The 20,782-nt window shown below is 39.4% G+C and overlaps 1 protein-coding gene and 1 long non-coding RNA gene across 3 annotated transcripts in view; one reads left to right on the forward strand and one right to left on the reverse strand.

The window, feature by feature from the left end:
* The window catches only part of LOC147874034 (uncharacterized), a 335,478-nt gene that overhangs the window by 208,448 nt on the left and 106,248 nt on the right, over positions 1-20,782 (reverse strand). The window lies entirely within an intron of this gene.
* LOC110836523 (uncharacterized) overlaps positions 1-20,782 on the forward strand; it is a 240,206-nt gene that overhangs the window by 178,041 nt on the left and 41,383 nt on the right. The window contains exons 1-2 of one of the 2 annotated variants that reach the window (XM_022077784.2): positions 7,494-7,636; positions 9,038-9,168. The gene's annotated coding sequence lies outside the window, so the exon portion shown is untranslated. Of the gene's footprint in view, positions 1-7,493; positions 7,637-9,037; positions 9,169-20,782 lie in introns of those variants that run through there. The other variant, XM_087347127.1, reaches the window with a different exon arrangement.

The following is a 20,782-nucleotide window of genomic DNA, read 5'->3' on the forward strand; positions in this document are numbered from 1 at the left end:
CACCATGCAACATTGACTTATATATAGCCAAATATATTGGTACGAAAATCAATCCGTGGCAATTGCGTTCCGCTACCGCACCCCCTCAGGCCTTTGTCACTTCTCGTAGCCCCTGCAATATCCCGTTAGGCCACACACTAATAGACACGATTTCGCTCTGAGATTCTCCGGAACTGCAATTATTGGGCTGTATTGCGTTTATGCACCTCCTGGTCGAATGCGGCACTCATTTCATTCCCACATTCTGACCAGTTCTCTGGGATGGCCGCGTCACGTTTTAAATTCACGATTTTATATGATTAGAAACAACTGCTGAGAGCAAACGAATGCACCGGATGTAATGAAATTAATCGTCCTCATATCCGACATGACGGAAGTACAACTCTTTCTCTTGTGTGTATATTTCTTCAGGAGAGAACGAGGCTGTATGTTGACAGTCTGCAGGAGTACTGAATAGCAGGTTTCAGAGACACGAAAGCGAACATGGCGACGAGAAGCACTAATCCCTTTCTAAAATATGTATTTTAAGTAGAACGTCATAAGTGATATAATTCATGGTTCATATTAGAGAGAATCCGGATTCGATTCTCGATTCAAAGCTCGGATGTTTTGACGGTTCTTTCATTTTCTTCAGAAGAATTCAGAGGCAAACTTTGTCTAAGTAACAAGTTACATGATACTTGAAAGGAAAAGTAATTCTATACGTGAAGAAGAATTCTGTAGTAAAAAACAAATCAGAGTTGTATTTTCTTCTTTCCTCGGACCAAAAATAGTTTTCCTGTCGAACCCAAGGGCCACTGAACCAATTTCGGCACCATTTTTTTCAATTAACAGTAATAGCCAATTTTTATTATCATTAAAACGGTATTTATTCAGAAATGAAAAAGTACCATACTGTATGCTCAAATATAAATTTTATTTAAGTTACAAATTACCTAGGTTAGATATCATTTTATATTTGCTCCTGCAACATCTTCTGACACAATTTTTACCTTAAAAACGTAACATTTTACTGTAAGATTTTTAAAGTCAATAGAATCTGTGGTACTTAACACTTAAAATGAAAAAAGAGCTGAGAATCGCGGTTATTTAAATTCCTCTGAATAAATAAATTGAACTTGTAGTAAGTAGCAAAACATTAACAGAACATTTCGAGGGCCGGGTTGCAAGTAGTCTCGGGTCAGATGTCGCCCGCGGGCTAGGCCGAGGAGAAAATATATATATATATATATAAAAAAAACGTGATATCAGCAATTAGACATGTGAATAACATGTCTGTTACTGCCATATAGACTTTGGGGCTGAAAATGGAGGTAGTATGTTCCTCCAAAACGTTGCTACCAGAAGACCAAAACTGGTATGTTCACTGACACGAGAATTTCAAATCTCATTTGAGAACAGTATTTTTTCTACTTTTCCATTTTTCTTGCTTAATCCTGGAATAAGGAAATGTTTGAGCGATTTCAAGTTAGTATATTCTTGTTAAGAATGTCTTTGGCAATGTAATTTGGCTGCTTACAGGAAAAGATATTGAATAACAAACGCTCAGACGCAATGTCAGGAGATCGATTTTACTGAAAGCCTTCACAAGTTACTTTACACAACACTAAGTGTCTCGTTATTCGTATGCATAAAAAATGAGGAACGACTAATGAACTATGAAGCTAACGAAGTGTTTCCACATTGCTTTTATGAGCGAGACAGGAGACGTTTTCGTACAAACAGAAAGGGAGATGATAAAATAAATGACAGAGGTGGACAAGGGATTACAGACAGAAATTTCCAGTAATGTTATTTCTGGTCGAACGTTCTTCAGCGTAACGGATTATAGATAATAGCAACCAATCTACGAGGCGCGTCCACAAAGTAAGTTTCCCTGGGGCCGTTTACAGAAACAAAACACAATTTCATGGAAATATTTATTGCAACAGATACAGCAAGTGTCCAGCTATTTTTCAACATATTCGCCACCGGAATTGAGACATTGGTCATACCGTGGGACCAACTTTTGAATACCTGTGTCGTAGAAGTCTGCCGCCTGGGATTGGAACCACTGTGTGACAACCATCTCCGCCTCTCTGTCATTCTCAAAACGCTGACGCTGACCGGACAGGAATTTCTTGAGGTGTAGGAAAAGATGGAAATCACTGGGAGCGAGGTCCGGGCTGTAGGGTGAATGATTAAACACCTCCCAGCTGAACTCCTGCAGGAGACTTGCTGTCCGTCGAGCCGTGTGCGGCCTAGCGTTATCACTGACCGCACTTCACAGTCGGCGGGAGCTGGAATAAGAAACTCCATCTTAAACAGCTGCAACGATGCTACTGTGAGAACGCGGGAAGTACCGTTAGTGCATGCGCCATGCTACGTCATTGCTCTATCACGTATGCACAGTCGCTTCGCTCAATATAAGGTTTGCTAGCTGTGGGACGAGTGGGAAACTTACTTTTGGGACGCGCCTCGTATTAGCCATTTTAAGTGCATCTTTTTCGTATCTTTGGTAAATGGAGTACAAAATGTGATTTACATTTACACTGCATATCATTTTAAGATTATACCATTAAATGTTGCTAAGTATAATATTACTATTTTCTATGAGATAGAAAAGGAATTTTTAAATAATATTTAGAAGAGTTTCGTTCTTCATGGAGTTAACGTGGAACATCGCTTTGGGTATTCTTAGATTGCGCCAGAGCACTGATAATTTCTGTCTATTCCATTTCCTTGCAACTTTATTTGAGCCTTGCGTTTTGTAATTATTCAAGTGGTTTTTGTGGTCCAAGCCATTCTGATTGTAGATGGAGATTTTCCATCCAAATGTAAAGTATTTAAAGCAATTTAACCTCTTAAAAAATAGGGGACACAACAAGAAATAAGGCAAATGAATTATTCAGGTATCTTTATTTCTGTTGATTTAAAGTTAATCCATCAGCTATTTCAAGCAAGTTCATGTAGATTCCGTTTGTCTGTTATAAGTCTGAGATTTTTTTGTTTTTAAAAATATTAATAATTGTAAATAATATTCGCGATGATTTTCTTTTGCGCTTGCATAATCGTATTTTCAGGCGTATTAGTGCAGTTACTGTAAACCCAGTTCCAGAGATGCACTGTAATCTTCTGCTAGAGTGTAACTCATTCAGTTATATTTTGGTGATATATCAGCTACTCATACTCTACTTCGTGGAGAGAAATTATAAAAGATAAATAGGGAGGAATGCAGAAAAAGGAAATTATCATATTTGGGGGTAGCAGTTCGAAACTTGAACTGTCTATCAGAGGTATAAAATTCTCGCGATTTAAGACTAGAGAGGAATATAATATGAGTTAAGAATTTAAATAACTTTCTTTGTGGAAATTTAAAAGGGAACATTGCGCAATCTGTTAAATTATGATAGTAAATTCAGAATGCACTTAGGTTAGACCAGCATAGCAAAAAATTAGACTATTTTGTGGGAGTCAGGTAATATTGAAAACGAATGTGTTAATCGAATTAAAATTCTGTATCTAAATTATATCTTGAGCATCATGCTCTATCATATTAACAGTTTAATTATGTCCACTGAGGCCTATAATTTTTGTAACTTATTTTCATGTAAGGTTTAAATTCTTTTCTGGTTTGTTTGCTTGCTTCTACGAAAATTTCCATAACTTTGGAAACTTCTCGTTACCTGGAAGTTGACATTCGTTAATAAATTCCAAAGATCAAAACCCTATCTGATGATTACTTTTCACTGCTGACCACAGTTTCACGAAACCTGACAAAAACATTGATGTAAAATGTTAAAGTATATTCCATTTTTCAATTACGGCTATAACTTGGATGAGAAACTTGGAAGTAGTTTGTTAAGTATATCAGATTGATGGAAGAACAAGTATTTTTCCCGTAATACATTCAGAAGTCAAGAAGCAAATTAAAAGTGCTAATTTTAAAGTTTGGGAAATTCAGAACGAAAGCCCTTAATAGGAGGCCAATGTTAATTGTGAATTCGTGCGTACATCAAGAAAGTTCCCGTGTTTAAAGTTAAAAGTATTAAGGAAAGTACAAACTCAATGAAAAACAATAAAATTATATTTAAATAAATGCCATGTTTGTGACACAATTAATCTATATACGTCATTAGTTCAAGGAACTTGATAAGTATGCGTTATTAAACTGAGTCTCTTCTTGGATAGTGTTTTCATCACAGTTTAAAAAATCACACAACTATTGATGATTACCATAGCCCTGATGATGGAGGCAGCGAGTACCTTTGAAACGTTGGTAAACGTCTGCCAGACTACACAGCGTAACACCCCAGACAGTCATTTTCAAAATCTTTCCACGAAAACCTGGTATCTCATACAGGGTTTGAGATCAGAATATTCCAGTGGAAAAACCGATTAAGTTGTTCAAATGGTGATGGAAGTGGAAGCAGATTCCAAACACTGCCCGGCTTTTAAACTAAGTCGAAGGGAGAAATCGGAGAACAGACATCAGCTTGGGTACGCATGTGTTAATTGAACACAAATTGTAAAAAGGCAGTAATTCTTTATGTCCAGTGACGCAATAATTTAGAGATCTTATTTTAACTGATGGTCATTATGGTAGTAACGTCCACATGTTCTTATTATAGTAAGTCTTTCAATAATATCGGAAGTCCTCTCTCGTCACATGACGTACATATTTTACAGGCATCTCGACCGAAGAAACGAAACAAATTCTACTCGAAACTATTGTTTCTTATAAGAACAAGTATTATTTCCCTTTTATTTGAACAACTTGTGTAATTTGTGAAGTATGATCTTTCCCCTGGAGTATGAAACATACACAAAAGATGAGAACAGCTCGCATTAATGGGAACACATTCATCCAAGAATCCATCCATCCTTCAATTCCTTTTCCTCTAGGGGTTTTGTTTAAAAAAAGAATTGGAAAAAGATATTCAGAAGTTGTTTGAAACTCTGAAAAAATATTCCTGGAGCTGTGGGCGATCTTATATTTCGTTTCTTCAGTTACCACTCACGTATTTGACCACGCTGGACACATAAATTGAAAGATTCAAAGAATTTGGCAGAGGTTAACTTTCGCCTCACCCTCCACCGTTCCTTTCTGTCGTATTTCTTGTGAACTTCTCTTTTTGAAAGGCGTAGAAGTTTTTTTTTCTCACATGACACTCGCCGTGATATAGTTTTGTTTCACACGTAAAAGTTGGCGATGTTCGGAATTAAAAGGCGCCGACATCTTCACCGCCCACGTATTGATTTCGAAGACATAATTCTCAACACCCTCAGAGGGCTGTCCCCCGAACGGCTTGTTCTGCAGCATACAAACTGCTCAGTTAGCCGAGTCCCCACATACAATCATACTTTTGCTGCAGCGTTCATTTATCTGCCTTCCGGACAGATTTGTGGTTTTTCGTGATGCTTTCTACCGTACCGGTTTAATGGAACGTTTTATAGTTCCTTTATATTCTGGTTGTGTGCAAGACAAAATGGTCTATCGGTTTTGAGATATATACGAGTTCTGCTTTTGTTTAAGGTAACATGATTTGAAGATTTCTGGCTTCTGGGTTGTTGCGCCGTGTAGTCTGGTCGATACTAACCAACGTTTCAGAGGTCATACAGCCTCCGTCATCAGGGTGATGAATTCATCGGACGGAGGCAGTATGACCTCTGAAACGTTGGTTAGCATCGACCAGACTACACGGCGCAACAACCCAGAAGCCAGAACACTTCATACTCTGATGACGGAGGCAGTATGACCTCTGAAACGTTGGTTAACATCGACCAGACTACACAGCCCAACAACCCAGAAGACAGAAATCTTCATACTCTGATGACGGAGGCAGTATGACCTCTGAAACGTTGGTTAACATCGACCAGACTACACAGCGCAACAACCCAGAAGACAGAAATCTTCATCACCCTGATGACGGAGGCAGTATAACCTCTGAAACGTTGGTAAACATCGACCAGACTACACAGCGCAACAACCCAGAAGACAGAAATCTTCATACTCATCCCCCTGATGACGGAGGCAGTATGACCTCCGAAACGTTGGTAACCATCTACCATATTACACAGCGCAACAACCCAGAAGACAGAAATCTTCATACTCATCGCCCTGATGACGGAGGCAGTAGGACCTCTGAAACGTTGGTAAACATCGACCAGACTACACAGCGCAACAACCCAGAAGACAGAAATCTTCATACTCATCGCCCTGATGACGGAGGCAGTAGGACCTCTGAAACGTTGGTTAACATCGACCAGACTACACAGCCCAACAACCCAGAAGACAGAAATCTTCATACTCTGATGACGGAGGCAGTATGACCTCTGAAACGTTGGTTAACATCGACCAGACTACACAGCGCAACAACCCAGAAGACAGAAATCTTCATCACCCTGATGACGGAGGCAGTATAACCTCTGAAACGTTGGTAAACATCGACCAGACTACACAGCGCAACAACCCAGAAGACAGAAATCTTCATACTCATCGCCCTGATGACGGAGGCAGTATGACCTCCGAAACGTTGGTAACCATCTACCATATTACACAGCGCAACAACCCAGAAGACAGAAATCTTCATACTCATCGCCCTGATGACGGAGGCAGTATGACCTCCGAAACGTTGGTAACCATCTACCATATTACACGGCGCAACAACCCAGAAGACAGAAATCTTCATACTCATCGCTGTGAAAACCTCAAATCTTACGTAACATGATCTACGAGTATTTAGATTGTCTTCTTGTGATATGTGGTGTCCTGGGTAACATCCTGTCAGAAATTGTGTATTAGAAATCACGAAATCATCTTCAGATATCAACATTTTAACCAAATTCATGTTCTTTCAACTCTCCCTTCTCCAGCAAGGAAGCGGTAGCAACGTTATGTTAAGCTGAGTTACCAGGCTGTACTAACGTCGACCTTACAATAGTTCCCGCTCAGTCACTCTGAATTCGACAGCCGCGTGGCGGCAAAGGGACGGCCAGGTGAAGACATAGCGTGGGGTTTAGCACAAGAAAAGAAACTTTTCCTTGAAGTAGTGGTTGAAGTGGAATCTTCACTCATAGTTCACTTACAATTTGCAATTTGGAAAAGACTGTTGTAAACGATTGGCGCTATCAATTGACATAGTAGCATGCTTTACGGAAACGTTGAGAATTATGCATTTCATATTTGTTATTGTTCCTCTGACTTGGAAAAGATGAGAGATCAATAAGCGAGAAAGGAATAATACACACAAGGCAATGAACAGAAGGAAGAAAGGCGATAAGGGATGAAATTAAATACTCGAACTCCTAACTTTTTTTACTTCCGATGTAAAGTTTAATTCATCCGAAGGCTCACTCTTCGTAGGTTACTGGAGAGGTTATGCCCTCATACGATCGAACTTCAATCTATTCACCCCGGGTTTTGTCTGTTTAGTGTCCCCTCTCAACTCTAGTCACGTGATTACCCATAATGCCAAACGAGCGACAGTTTGTCAGAGTTACGTGCATGAATTGAGACAAATGGGCCTAGTTAAAGACAGCAGACTCACCGCTGTCAACGTCGGCGAAAGGTGTGCTGCAATACGAGAGACGTCGACAGAAACAGTTTATTTTTTATTGCTGTTATAGGAACGTATTAAACGAATTCGGTGAAACGGTAAGCTATTGTTAAAGTTGTATAAAATGAAACTGTTTTTTTTTTTACAGAATTTACAGTTCATTTGCACTCTTGATGAAATCCAATTTGCTAACAAATAGTGTTTTATTAAGTCTGCTTAAAGTACACATGAAACACTCTCGCAAGGGTGAGGAGCAAATGGCAAGGAGCCTACCTCCAACTTGATTTTAATAACTTTATAACAATTTAGTATCCCAGAGAACGTCGAGGTTTTTTTATCGTTACGAAAGCTGCTTCAAGTGAAGTGTACGAAGTCTGCTCGAGAGAATGCAATGGCAGTTTGTTAATACTAAAGTAGAAAACATTTTTACGATATTTTAATATAAATTCTTCCATCAATTAAATATAAACTTACGAAATATGAAATTTCTTTCGTTTCATTTTAGGTTGTATTAAAAAAGGACTTATGTCAGACTCGTACGTGTTTGTCCACAACTTGTATGTTCTGTATGAGTGAGTAAATATTAATACTACACAAATTCAGATTATTTCTGATTTATTACCTTTCTCCTGCCGAAATACCAATTGCGCCATATCCAGCACAAGATTATATGTTATGCTAATAGAGTTATTTTATTATGATAATTTTCATTATGAAATAACAATAGCCAGCCACTTCGTTTCTATTACAAGTGAACTGTTGCCAGGTAGTACAGATGGTCATGCCATTTGGTAAATATTTCGTGTTATATTTCATTAAATTCAAATTATGACATTCCTCGTATATGCTAGTACTGACAAAAATTACTAAATAGTTGATTATATTGGCCACAGTCCTCACTGAGATCGTCGATAAATTCCACGTCTTTTATGGACCCAAAATATCATTACCATATTCACCAGACACTGACACTGGTCCTGAGCCAGATGAATCCAGTCCAAACCGTCTCACCTCATCTCCTTAACCTCTTTTTTTAATACAATTCCATGTATGCCCAGATCTTCCGAGTGGTCTTTTCTCTCCAGACTTACCAAATAAAATTGTGTACGTATTATCGACTCCCCTATGCGCGCTACACATATCCTGTCAGTCTAGTCGTCTTTGATTTGTTATCCCAATAATAATTTATGAACGGTAAACGTTTCGGAGCTCCTCATGCAATTTTATACGCCCTCTTGTGTAACTTAATCTCTCATAGGTTCAAATATTCTCCACAGCAAATTCTGTTTATATTATTCTCTTAATGTAACGGACCAAGTTCAATCATAAATGTTTCCAAATGTATTTGTATTTACGTTTGTTCTTTGGCGAGAATATAGTATATTATTTTTGAAATGTATTAAAATTACCCCTTTTAAAATATCAATCCAGCTGATTTAAGGGCTTTGTATGCTGTAGGGTTTTAGTACGAGGCCACAAATATCTTTCTTTGTTTCTAGGAACATTGCAGAGATGGAATGGCCGTACCTTCAGCTCTAGAATTACTTGATCGCCTGCGAATTTATCATCTCGATGGAGCAACAAACAAGTCGTTTGACACCATGTCACCAGAGGAACTCATGCAGTACAGGTAAAGTCAAATGGCACGATACATTTTGCTTATGCTATACCACGAGCTAGTTTCTCTCTCAGTAAAGGTGTAAATTTTATGAGAGAGATGAAAATGTATCCAAAATTTATTCATAAAACCTAAAGTACGCAGACCACTTACGACACGAACAATACATCTCAAATAAATATTTAGGATGTAGAATGGGTTGGGTCTACTAGCGGGTTCTAGTAAATACCATAGTAAATATTTGGGTTTAATAAAAGATTAATATATTTTATTATCTGACCGACTATTAGCTTCTCAATACATTATAATCTCTGTGAACTTATTCTTCAGTAAACTCATAGCTCAGTTTTCTGAGTAACTCTGTTTTGACAATGAGGTCGATTGAGTCTTGTTTTTACTCCAGATTCTTGTACTAAAACGCCACGAAAATTGCTTTAAATTGCAAACCAGGTCTGTCTCACTCTCCTCCCTGACTGCACACTAGACGAAGACATTGCCTTGCAGTCAGGTAGCCCCACACGACGGCTTCAATTAATCTACCATCAACCGTTTCTTCAGCATGTCCTTTTTCTTAACTCGGAAATTTGTTTTCCGTGCTGAAGAATGTTTGATTCAGTGTCGTTATCGGAGTTTGGTTCTGTTTGATCTCTCAGCTGGTTCTAAGGTTCTTCTTGCCAGTTTTAGGAAGCAATGTCGATGAACGAAGATGTGAGATTAGGTTTCCCCTGAAGAAATACAGGATTCTGCTTCAGACTTTGATGAAGCATGTTCATGCTGTAGTTAGTAGAGAAGTGAGAGGTTAATTTGAATAACACTGTTAGGATAGAACTCTATCTAGTTGGACGCAAAGACAAAGCGTTGAAACCTTGATTGTTTCCATGGACAGAGACGAAACAATTCACATTGCTGGGCAATGCAAACCGAGAGGAGCTTCTCCTCCCAGCTTGTTATTCCCCTAATTACAAGCCTAATAAGTATGTTACCCTGTTTGTTACTAACACGCGTGTAAAATTATCTGCCAGGCTTATCTTCATATGCTCAGAATATAGTAAGTCTGGTAGGAAGGGTAGTAGCTATAATACTACTTCCTATGACCAAAATACCGTGTATTCATTTCTAACAATGTCGTTCATTCACCTTCTTAAAAAGGTAATCCGCTACAGAATTGATCCTAATGGTCGTAATTATTACCCATTATCCGTATTCTTCTTTAGAAGAGATACGGAGGCAGAAAGGAAAGGAAGTAGTACATCTAGCCTCTAAGAGAATATTACGAATTGTACGGACGACAATAGCATCATGCCTGTTGTTCTGTAGGCCTGCTCCTTCCGGATGAGAAGGCAGGGAAGTGCCTCGTACCGTCATGTATTCCCGAGCCATGTTGCAGTACGAAATTCAGCAAAAATCCACCCAGTAATGCTGTTTTCAAACATTTTGTCACATTCCTACCATACGGAATAGCACAAAAGTTAGGAAACACTTGAATGAATAAGTATTTCCCTGAAAATGTTCACGAAATTTATAATTACTTTCCAAGACTGTCCTTAGAAAAAATATCTTTACAGTACCTTCACGATTAATCGGTTAACACAGTATTATAAACTGTGGATGGAGGGGTCACGTCTGATTACAAATGTACAGACGTAGTGGACCAGTAGCCATCATTTTCGGGGTATATTTATTTGGTAATGGTGACTGTGAATTTTCTAAAGTATGGGACAAGAGGTGTACACGCGGTATTGGTTGGGAAGCCTGAGGGGAAGAGACCGCTGGGGAGACCTAGACGTAGATGGGAGGATAATCTCAGGCGGGATCTGTGGGAGATAGGAGTTGAAGGAGACTGGATTTTGTTGGCCCAGGACAGGGTCCGGTGGAGGGCTTTGGTTAATTCGGTGATGAACCTTCGGGTTCGGTAAGCCATCTAGTTAGTTAGTTAGATAGTTAGTTATTAAACGAAAACTGATTTATTATTTATTCGTAAATGTGGTTTGTTCTGTGTACACTCTGTAGATAACCAAGATACGAAGGTCGTCTTTGTGAACAAATTGACCGACGTCACTTGTAAAGGTATTGCCGTGTCCGAGATGCAGCTGAATCAGACCGTCTGCCGTTCTGTCTCTGTCTATGGGTGCTGAACTCTGTTGCCTGTTCCCGGTTACTCGCTAATCACATTTCGTTGTCTGTATCCAGGCTTGATGCCCCTCCCCTCTTTTAGCATCAGGGCATTAGGGCTTCTCGTAACCATCCCTTAACTATAACTTTGTTCGTTCTGCGATGACAAATTCTGACAGCTTCTCACGTCCAATTCTGCTGCAAACTCGGATGTGATAAATTAGATGAGCAAGGGCGGACACACGCCCATGTAGTCCCTAATGCAGTCAGAGGCGGACTGGTACGTATTGCCGCGAGAGATGAATGACTTGAGAAACCCTCGGATAAACTTAAGACCATTCATTGTTAACCTGGTTAGAACGCTGGCCTTGTAATCCTGGGGTCTCGGGTTCGATTCCCGGCGGTGCCCGAATTTATAACTTGTGTTGGACAAGGCCGTGGTCTAGGTAACACGGAGTTTTCCTCCGGGGGCTTCTCCGGTTTCTCCGTGGTATCCCAACAATTACTCCATTCACACACAGAAGAAGGCAATGGCAAACCACTTCTGGATCATCTGCCAAGAACGTATATGAACAGGTCCCAGTCCGAGAAAAGGATGGAAGGATCCTGTTCATATGGACCTGTCGTCAGACAGAACACTAAATAATAATAAGATGAGGTGGTCCAGCGGTTAGAACGCTGGCCTTGTAATCCTGGGGTCTCGGGTTGGATTCCCGGCGGTGCCCGACTTTATAACTTGTGTTGGGCAAGGCGTGGTCTAGGCAACACGGAGTTTTCTTCAGGGGGCTTCCCCGGTTTATCCGTGGCATCCATTCACACACAGAAGAAGGCAATGGCAAACCACTTCTGGATCATCTGCCAAGAACGTATATGAACAGGTCCCAGTCCGAGAAAAGGATGGAAGGATCCTGTTCATATGGACCTGTCGTCAGACAGAACACTAAATAATAATAAGATGAGGTGGTCTAGCGGTTAGAACGCTGGCCTTGTAATCCTGGGGGTCTCGGGTTCGGTTCCCGGCGGTGCCCGAATTTATAACTTGTGTTGGGCAAGGCCGTGGTCTAGGCAACACGGAGTTTTCCTTCGGGGGCTTCCCCGGTTTCTCCGTGGCATCCCAACAATTACTCCATTCACACACAGAAGAAGGCAATGGCAAACCACTTCTGGATCATCTGCCAAGAACGTATATGAACAGGTCCCAGTCCGAGAAAAGGATTGAAGGATCTTGTTCATATGGTCCTGTCGTCAGACAGAACACTAAATAAATAATAATAAATAAACTTAAGACCATTCATTGTTAACCTGGGTGTTTGGTAATTGAACCTCGAGCTTAAAACGGGAAGCCTTTACTGCATCACACATAAGTTGCTTAATTTTACTGTATTTCATTTAAAGACTCCACATCAAAGAATGCGTTGTTTCGGTGTCTACAGTTTTAGTGAAGCAAAATTTAATATTTCTTTTGTTCTATATCCTGAACATAACAAGCATGAAGTAATTTGTGTGCATACTTTGACGTGAGCAAAGCAACAGATTGCAGATCCTTTACCTAAGCCTCTGTTGCCTTCTGCAACATAGAACCTACATGGTTAACTTAGTGGCTAGAATCCTCTTTTCAGAATCAGCTCCTTTGCGTTCAGTTCCCTATTTACGTTGCAATTAAATCCAGATGCGTGTTTAAAACATTTGTAGAAGTAAACAGGATTGTATATAAGTCAAACCGGTGATAAATTCATCGACATTCCGACACTTTCGGGGCAGTATCATGCAAACTCGTCACCAAGGATTCCCTGATGCTGTATTTATCAGATCCCTATTTCCAAACATCCACAGACTACACCACACCCGACCTCAAATTGGGTTAGCCCATCGGTGAAATCTGACCAGTAAGTGTGCCTGAATGTGTAGAGAATGATTTCCAACCCTGGATACGAGTGCATTTCACTGAAACGCGAGTAGCATCCACATTGTGGAAAGTGTAAGAGTGTTTTAACGTAATGATTTATCGATTTTGTGTTGTTTGAAACCTAAAGGAAGAGACGTGGGTGTAGTTGGGACAATAATACTAAAACGGATCTATGTGGCTTAGAATGTGGACCAGTATCACGTTATTCTGAACACGACAATTAACCTTTAAATTCCACGCAAAGAGGGGAATTTTCTCAGATCTTTAGATAATATTTAAGAATTCAGTCCCTTCCCAACTTCTCTATTGCAAAGGTAAAATAGTTACGGATTTTTAAAAGAAAGAATAAATGTTTAATCTGATAATCATTTGAAACTCGTAGCTCCACGAATTCTTAATTTTGTTACTTGATAGATACGTCGATACCAATTGAGGCTGAGTGTGCTTCATGGTCTGTGACAAGGAAAGAAGTTATTTTATTCCAAACTCCTGGTGTCAAAACCCATTACACATGCTTTAATAATATGTGTTTATGAATAATACTCTTTGTAAGAGTAAACTATACATTTCGAACACCTCATTATTTTGCATACTTCCGATACCTAAGGCTCAGGCCATTGGCTAGCAGAGCCTGGGGAAGATTTTTAACATATAACTTCGCCTTTAATCTTCCCTACTAACTTCCTGAGGCCTGCAGACATAAACCGTGGCTTCTGTTCGTACTAAACTTTTCTACACTCCATTAAATGGACTGGATCATTAGGGAAAACGCTGCAAATTCACCTTTGACCGCTTTCGGGCTAATGGGCGAGATTCCTATAACCTCAAACTCGCGATAATAAACGAATGTAATTACTCATAACATGCAAGGGCAGAAATTACGAACATGAAGTGTGAAAAGTGGGATGAAAATTACTGGCTTCCTTTGTAACGCTCCGAGTACACCCTGTCAGGAAAATCAATTCACGATTTGTAATTTAAATTACAACAAGATTAGTATTTATCCTTCAAGTTAACGTTGTAGTTATTAATTTTTTAGTTTTAATGGACTGTTACTAAACTTAATAAAACTTAAGATGGTAAAGTTGCGTCATATTGTGATATAATAAGTATATATTAAATCTTGTCCGTCTAATCACAATAATTCTTATTAAATATTAAAATATTACAATAATTAACATTTAAAATATTTAAAATATTAAATTATGTTCTTTATCGAAATATTCGATTTACATTAGACCATCATTTTTCATGTTTCACGACATGTTTCAGTTCCTAAAAGAACCATCCTCAGGTGTATATAATTATATAAAGCTTCAAAACGATAAATAATTCAAATACAATTTTCATACATTATGCTAGCGTGCATTTTTATTAGATTTTTACCAGATATCAAACGATAGCATAATGTATGAAAATTGTATTTGAATTATTTATCGTTTTGAAGCTTTATATAATTATATACACCTGAGGATGGTTCTTTTAGGAACTGAAACATGTCGTGAAACATAAAAAATGATGGTCTAATGTAAATCGAATATTTCGATAAAGAACATCATTTAATATTTTAAATGTTAATTATTACAATATTTTAATATTTAATAAGAATTTATTGTGATTAGACGGACAAGATTTAATATATACTTAATAAAACTTATTGCCATCACTGCACATAAAATTCACGAACAATTAAACAACTTCATTTCGTTCACTGAATACCTTGTCCACCTATGCCCTGTGGATTTTACGAACGTTTATAATACCGTTACAAATTAAACATACGGTTTATCTAAAGACAGATACAGTCGAGTGGAATATCTCTTTCGAACGAGAATATACATGTGTATATTCTTTTGCGGTTAGGGAATTGTATGCAACAGGACACGTTTAAATTCGCGTTAAAAATGTACGTACGTAGTGATTTTGTGGTGTTCGATATTCGATCTGCATTTGATTATCGTATACCAGGCGATAATAGAATTGATGTCTGATTTTCTCTGTATAGGTCAGCTGGTTGTCAGAGGACTCTTCATCTGCCTCTATTTCCCCTACAGTGTGGGTTACTGCCGACATCTTACTTTCATCTTAACGGGTTGTGGACTATAGTGCAGATTTCTGCTGCATTTGGTGGAAAGTTCCCATGTACGTGGTTCGTACGTGTCATTCGGTTTCCGCTCGCTGGCTTAAAGGCGAGTGACAAAGCAGGGGTCCGATACTGCGTGATTAACGACGCCCCGTTCGGTTCTATGTAGCTAGGGGTGTCAAACGCCAGATTGATGGAATTCGTATCCCAAGGGTAACGAACAAATTGCACGAAAATAAAATGACGCATTTGTCTTGGAAACGAGCTCACTGTTACAAGTCTCGTCGCATCTGAAACGTACAGGTTCGATCCTCTTCAGTAATACACTTACCATTCTTTATTGTTACAGCGAAATGTCCCAGGCGTTAACTAGCTTTGTTAAATCGACTTCACTCCTAATTCGATAATTATTATATTGTATATCAAATCTAAAACTTCTTGACGATGGTGAAGAGTCAATTGAATAAAAATTTACTTGGATATTATCCATCGTCTAGTAATAAAACGTAAAAACGACGTTTCGGAGATGAGACTCTATCTCCGTCTTCAGGTTCCTACTCAGTTGGGCCCACTAGATAGAGCTAATCCCTATCTCCGGAGATAGGAACCTGAAGACGGAGATAGAGTCTCATCTCCGAAACGTCGTTTTTACGTTTTATTACTAGACGATGGATAATATCCAAGTAAATTTTTATTCAATTATTATATTGATTTAGAAATCGATTATAAATGAAACTTTTTATTCTGGTGTAACTACAAATTATTACGCTTAATATATTATTATAGTAACATTATACAAAAAGTTTAATGCATTTAAATGTTGTGAAGTTGAATTTGAAAGACTTTTCAGTCGACACAGATATTTTTACCGTGTGAAGTATTTAGTGTTTCTGATATAAACAACCCATGAAAAATGGTGCACAAAGCTCGAATCGAAAGAGAATAAATCTATTGGGAGACAGACGTAGGGGTCTAATGATAATAAAATAACTCAGAATAGGGTTAATTTTGCAGGTTTTGTTAATAGGGTAATGAACTTTCGGTTGATACATCGCTAAATAAAGTGCAAACCGACCCATCACTCACACTCAATTGCTGATCTTTTGAGAGTGAGAGAGAGGGAGACACCTTGTGTTCTAATTTTGGGGCACAGTTTTGACATCCGTGTTTGGCTGCCGGGGAGGTGCTGTGGACGTATCCTCCCTCTCGAGGTGACAAGGCTGGCGACATCCAGTAGATTGTGTGGTCACTTGCAATCAACTGCGAACAACCCTGCAGACCTACCCCCCCCCCCCCCCCCACTCACACACACTTTCCCCCATGCTCGTACTCCGATTCACCACTTATTGTCTTTAAAACTGCCATATCGACCGCCTGGCGAACACCTGCAACTGACGAGATTTCAAATTTCAAACCTGTCCCGGCGCATACAATCTGATCCAAAAATTAATAGAATTCCTGTGGGAATTATGGGAATCAGCCCAGAGCAAAACACGCTCCTGTTATATTCGTGTGCTTCAGTGTAATTAAATTAGCGTAAACATTTTGGGAAGTTTGTCTTCATAGAATACTGCCTTCGCTTAGTATTTGTGTGAATATTCCCAAGTCATAAGGTTTTCTTGGCCAGAAAATTAAGTTTGTTTTGAACATGTCTCCGTGTTAGTAAATGCTTATGAATGAAATTACCTACAACCACCTTATGAATATTATTCGAAAACATTAATAAAAATATATATTCCAGTTGCAGTCAAAGAGAGTGCAGCGTTCTGAATTTTACTGATCGCAATTTACGATAACATGCAGGAAACTTGGCTTAAGCTTGCAAAGATTTATATTGTCGTATTTACAATATAGCTATTGAGACGACTGTAAAAATATCATTTAGACAACAGGCGGCTATAATTCATCCCAAACTTATAAACTGAAATCACAACCCAATCTTAATACGTGCTCCATTTGTTACTTTGCTGTGAATAATTGGTTTAAACTATCATAGACAAGGCGCCGGGCGTATTCATGCGTAACTCGTATTCTTTTCCAGAGTTTCTCCTTGTCAACATGTACCCAGTTTTATAGAAATGCCACATTTGCAATGACGGGCGGGGGGGGGGATTTACGTATTCTTCGCTAAATAACAGTACCGTGACTGTGTCTTCATATTTATTTCTCCAAGTGGCTAAAATTTTTATTTGATAATCCCATATTAAACGACAAATGCACAGAATATATTCGGCCCAGTTGCAAGTCCTGCAGAACCACATTTTACACGCGAGGTCCCCGAATGATAATTCAGGACTTAGTTGCCTGTTGGAATTTCATTAATTAAGTCTGCGTAACCCATCACAATTAACTTGACGCTCGATAACTTGATTATCTCAGATTAGTGTTGGGTGGCAGACAGGAGTCTGTGTCCACATTTATAAGCAAATGTGGCCACAGATGTAACACGGGACAGAAAGACAGGCAGAGACGTGGAAGCCTGAAAAGCCAAAGACACATTAGAGCACTTTAACGTTCCCTTCCCATCCCTTCCCGTCACAGTTCATATTGTAACGGCCTCATTCATGCTAATTAGAACCGCACCCATCCAAAAATAGACAAAGGACAGGGGTGCCCTCCCTTGGTCTTGGAAGTTGTGCAAGTAGAGCTCAGGTCATTAGGTCATTACGTATGAGTGCAGTAATTAGAGTCTGGAGTGCAGCACGGGACATGGTTTGTCTAGCTGTCAGTTGTCTTCGCTCGAATTTAAGTTCACAGATATTTTGACTAAATCACGTTTCGTTCACAAAAGCTAAAACGGCAGCATTATTGTAATCAGAAAACTTAGGTTTATACATGAACGAAATACCTTTTGCTTATGCGTAAGCAGCTCACCATAAAGCAGTATGGGAGAGTGGAGGTTAAGCTCGACTTATTCTTAAGCTCTTTGTGGAGGTAAGCTGTTAGATTCATGCTTCGGCCGAATTTGTGAACAACTGAACGAACATAAGGTTACTGGGACACTGGGAACGACCCGTTCTTCAAGTGCCTGAGCACTGCGGGTCCCAACTTTTGGTTGGCTCGATCTATAGACATTCGGTAAGACTCCTTGGACGAGGGATCGGCCCGTCGCAAGGCCTCTACCTGTACACAGGACAGCACAACACAGAAAAACATCCATGGCATGAGTGGGATTCGAACCCGCGGTCCCAGTGACCAAGCGGCACAAGGTCCACGCCTCAGACCGCGCGGTCACTGCGGACCCCACATAAGGTTACATAAAAGACAAATGGCTGACGAGCTGAGCGAATATCAGCTTTTCAAGGACTCTGTTCCACGGAGTGTGTTAGTTTTACACAAAAAATCATCACATTTCTTGGCAGACAACAAATTTATTCTGTGTGTAACTGATGGGATACGTCGATCAACTCAATGAATACCTCACTGTGTCTTGTAGGTAGATACCAACGGTTCGGAGGAACATGCCGTCTCCATCTTTGAAACGATGATGTCTGCCTACAAACCTACAGAGTGTTACAACCCAGAAGACCAAAATCCACACCCTCATCGCCGTCAGAACGTGACATTTCTTGTGAATATGGAACTTTTTTAAAATAACTACATTCGCTACGGAATCGATAGATGATAACTGATCATCGACGATTCTAAAACACATTTATTACAAACAGTTTTATTGATCTGAGCTCGTATTCTGCCCTGTTACTTTCCTATAATAAAATTCAGTTTGTAGTTTCCGTTTCTTATTAAGCACGACGATTTTGAAACTGATCAACGTGAGGGTCAGTGAGAGGAGAGAGGCAAGTCTGTCTATTGTTTGTCCACGTCCTGGTATGAGAGCATTGTCATACTTATAGAATTTCGTCGAGATTACGCGCGTTGCCGTAGAAATGACTTGTATATATACACAAGAATGTCTAGATGATACAAAAGCATGGGATTGGACACGTCTCTACCGCGGAGAGTCGAGACGCCTGCATCTGAATGGTTAGCGGATAGCTACTGTCAAAGCAGTCTTTCATAAACTTGAAAACAATAGAGACACCATCTTATGCTAAAAGCAGTCCTACAAGTGGTACGAACAGCATTCAAGCAACAGAGGAGGTTCTTTGAAGTGAATATTTTGCACTGCAAAAAGCGTTTGATGCGATAAAACATAGCACGTTCTCACGTGATAGGAATTGTGATTTATATCACGTATATCTGTGTTTAATATTAGGCTGGATAGAAACATTATAGAGGAAGTTAAATCAGAGGTCAAGGGGTAGATATACAGTTCTAGAGTTTCAAGGTTCGAAACTCAACCGGGGCTCCTACTGTTCTGAAAACACGAAGGTTTAATAAAATTGTTCTTGTGCTTAATTAAACACACGCCTTTAAAATATAATTTACTTAACGATTATTCATCTCCACAAGTTAGGAGCGTAGAATTATGTGGGAAGACGAACATGGACAATGAGATTGCAGGGATTCGAAAGGAGGTGGTCAGCATTTGTGAGGACGCACTGAAGACGACCACTGGCATTCGCTGTCCGTTACTGCTGCACTCGTTCAGTAAGAAAGGGAATTAACTGCAGAAATAATATGGATCCCATCAGTGGTCACATAAACCGGGCACCGGAACTCTTTACTCGGGGATAAAGCGGCCGGATCGTGAAGCTAACGACTTTGCTTTATCTAGTGCAGAGATCATGGATACGTTGGGCTTTACGTGCACTCCCTCATAATTCTTGATAGCGTGGTGCTTAAAACAATAGGAATAAATTTGAATTGCCTTCATATGTAGTATTGAAAATATTTTAAATGCAAAATGTACAGGACAGCCTGATGTAATTACGGGTGTTTATAGTCTACATCAGGATATGGAAAACTGTTGCCCACGGATGCAAATGTCTCACATTAATAGGATTTGGAGGCCTGGAGTCTGCTTCAGGGAAATCCACACTAGCCACTGCGAAGCCCAGTTTAAGTTCTCAAACTCCTGCCGGCCCCACAACTGCTTTCAAATTGTGGAGATTTGGTGTCTGCGGCTATGACTCACCAGCCGTTAGGTCCTCAGACTAGAAACTCTGTCGACTACACAGACGACAATAAAATTTTCTGGAAGTTCAATTAGAACCGTTGCTTATCCATCTGCAATAAGTACCCCTTTCGAAGCGAGACTGAAACTACAGTCCGGATTAACCGGCTTCATCTACTGTTAATTAGCTATGCTAAAGGCTTTTGATCCAGAATTTATGTTACTCAAACAAACCACAAACCGCTGTATATAGCTTTGTACTTACTTTCACTGAACTAGTTCAGCTACACCGTAAACTTGATTTAGTCACAAGAAAACAGAAAAGTTTTCTTTGCACTTCAATTTCGTGTTGTGTTCAGTTATTACATACACAAGTCTAATATATTATATATCTCTGGCTCGGTATTCTCTCTGGACGAATGGAATTTGTTTCCCGAATGCAGTAAGAACACTGAGTGCTGTTCCAACAGATAAAAAGTACAGTGAAATGTATTTGTTTACTTTATAA

This window comes from Zootermopsis nevadensis, unplaced genomic scaffold (genome assembly GCF_977971745.1).
Source record: "Zootermopsis nevadensis isolate Lab colony 2312 unplaced genomic scaffold, Znev_1.0 Znev_ptg000011l, whole genome shotgun sequence".
Lineage (NCBI taxonomy): Eukaryota > Metazoa > Arthropoda > Insecta > Blattodea > Termopsidae > Zootermopsis > Zootermopsis nevadensis.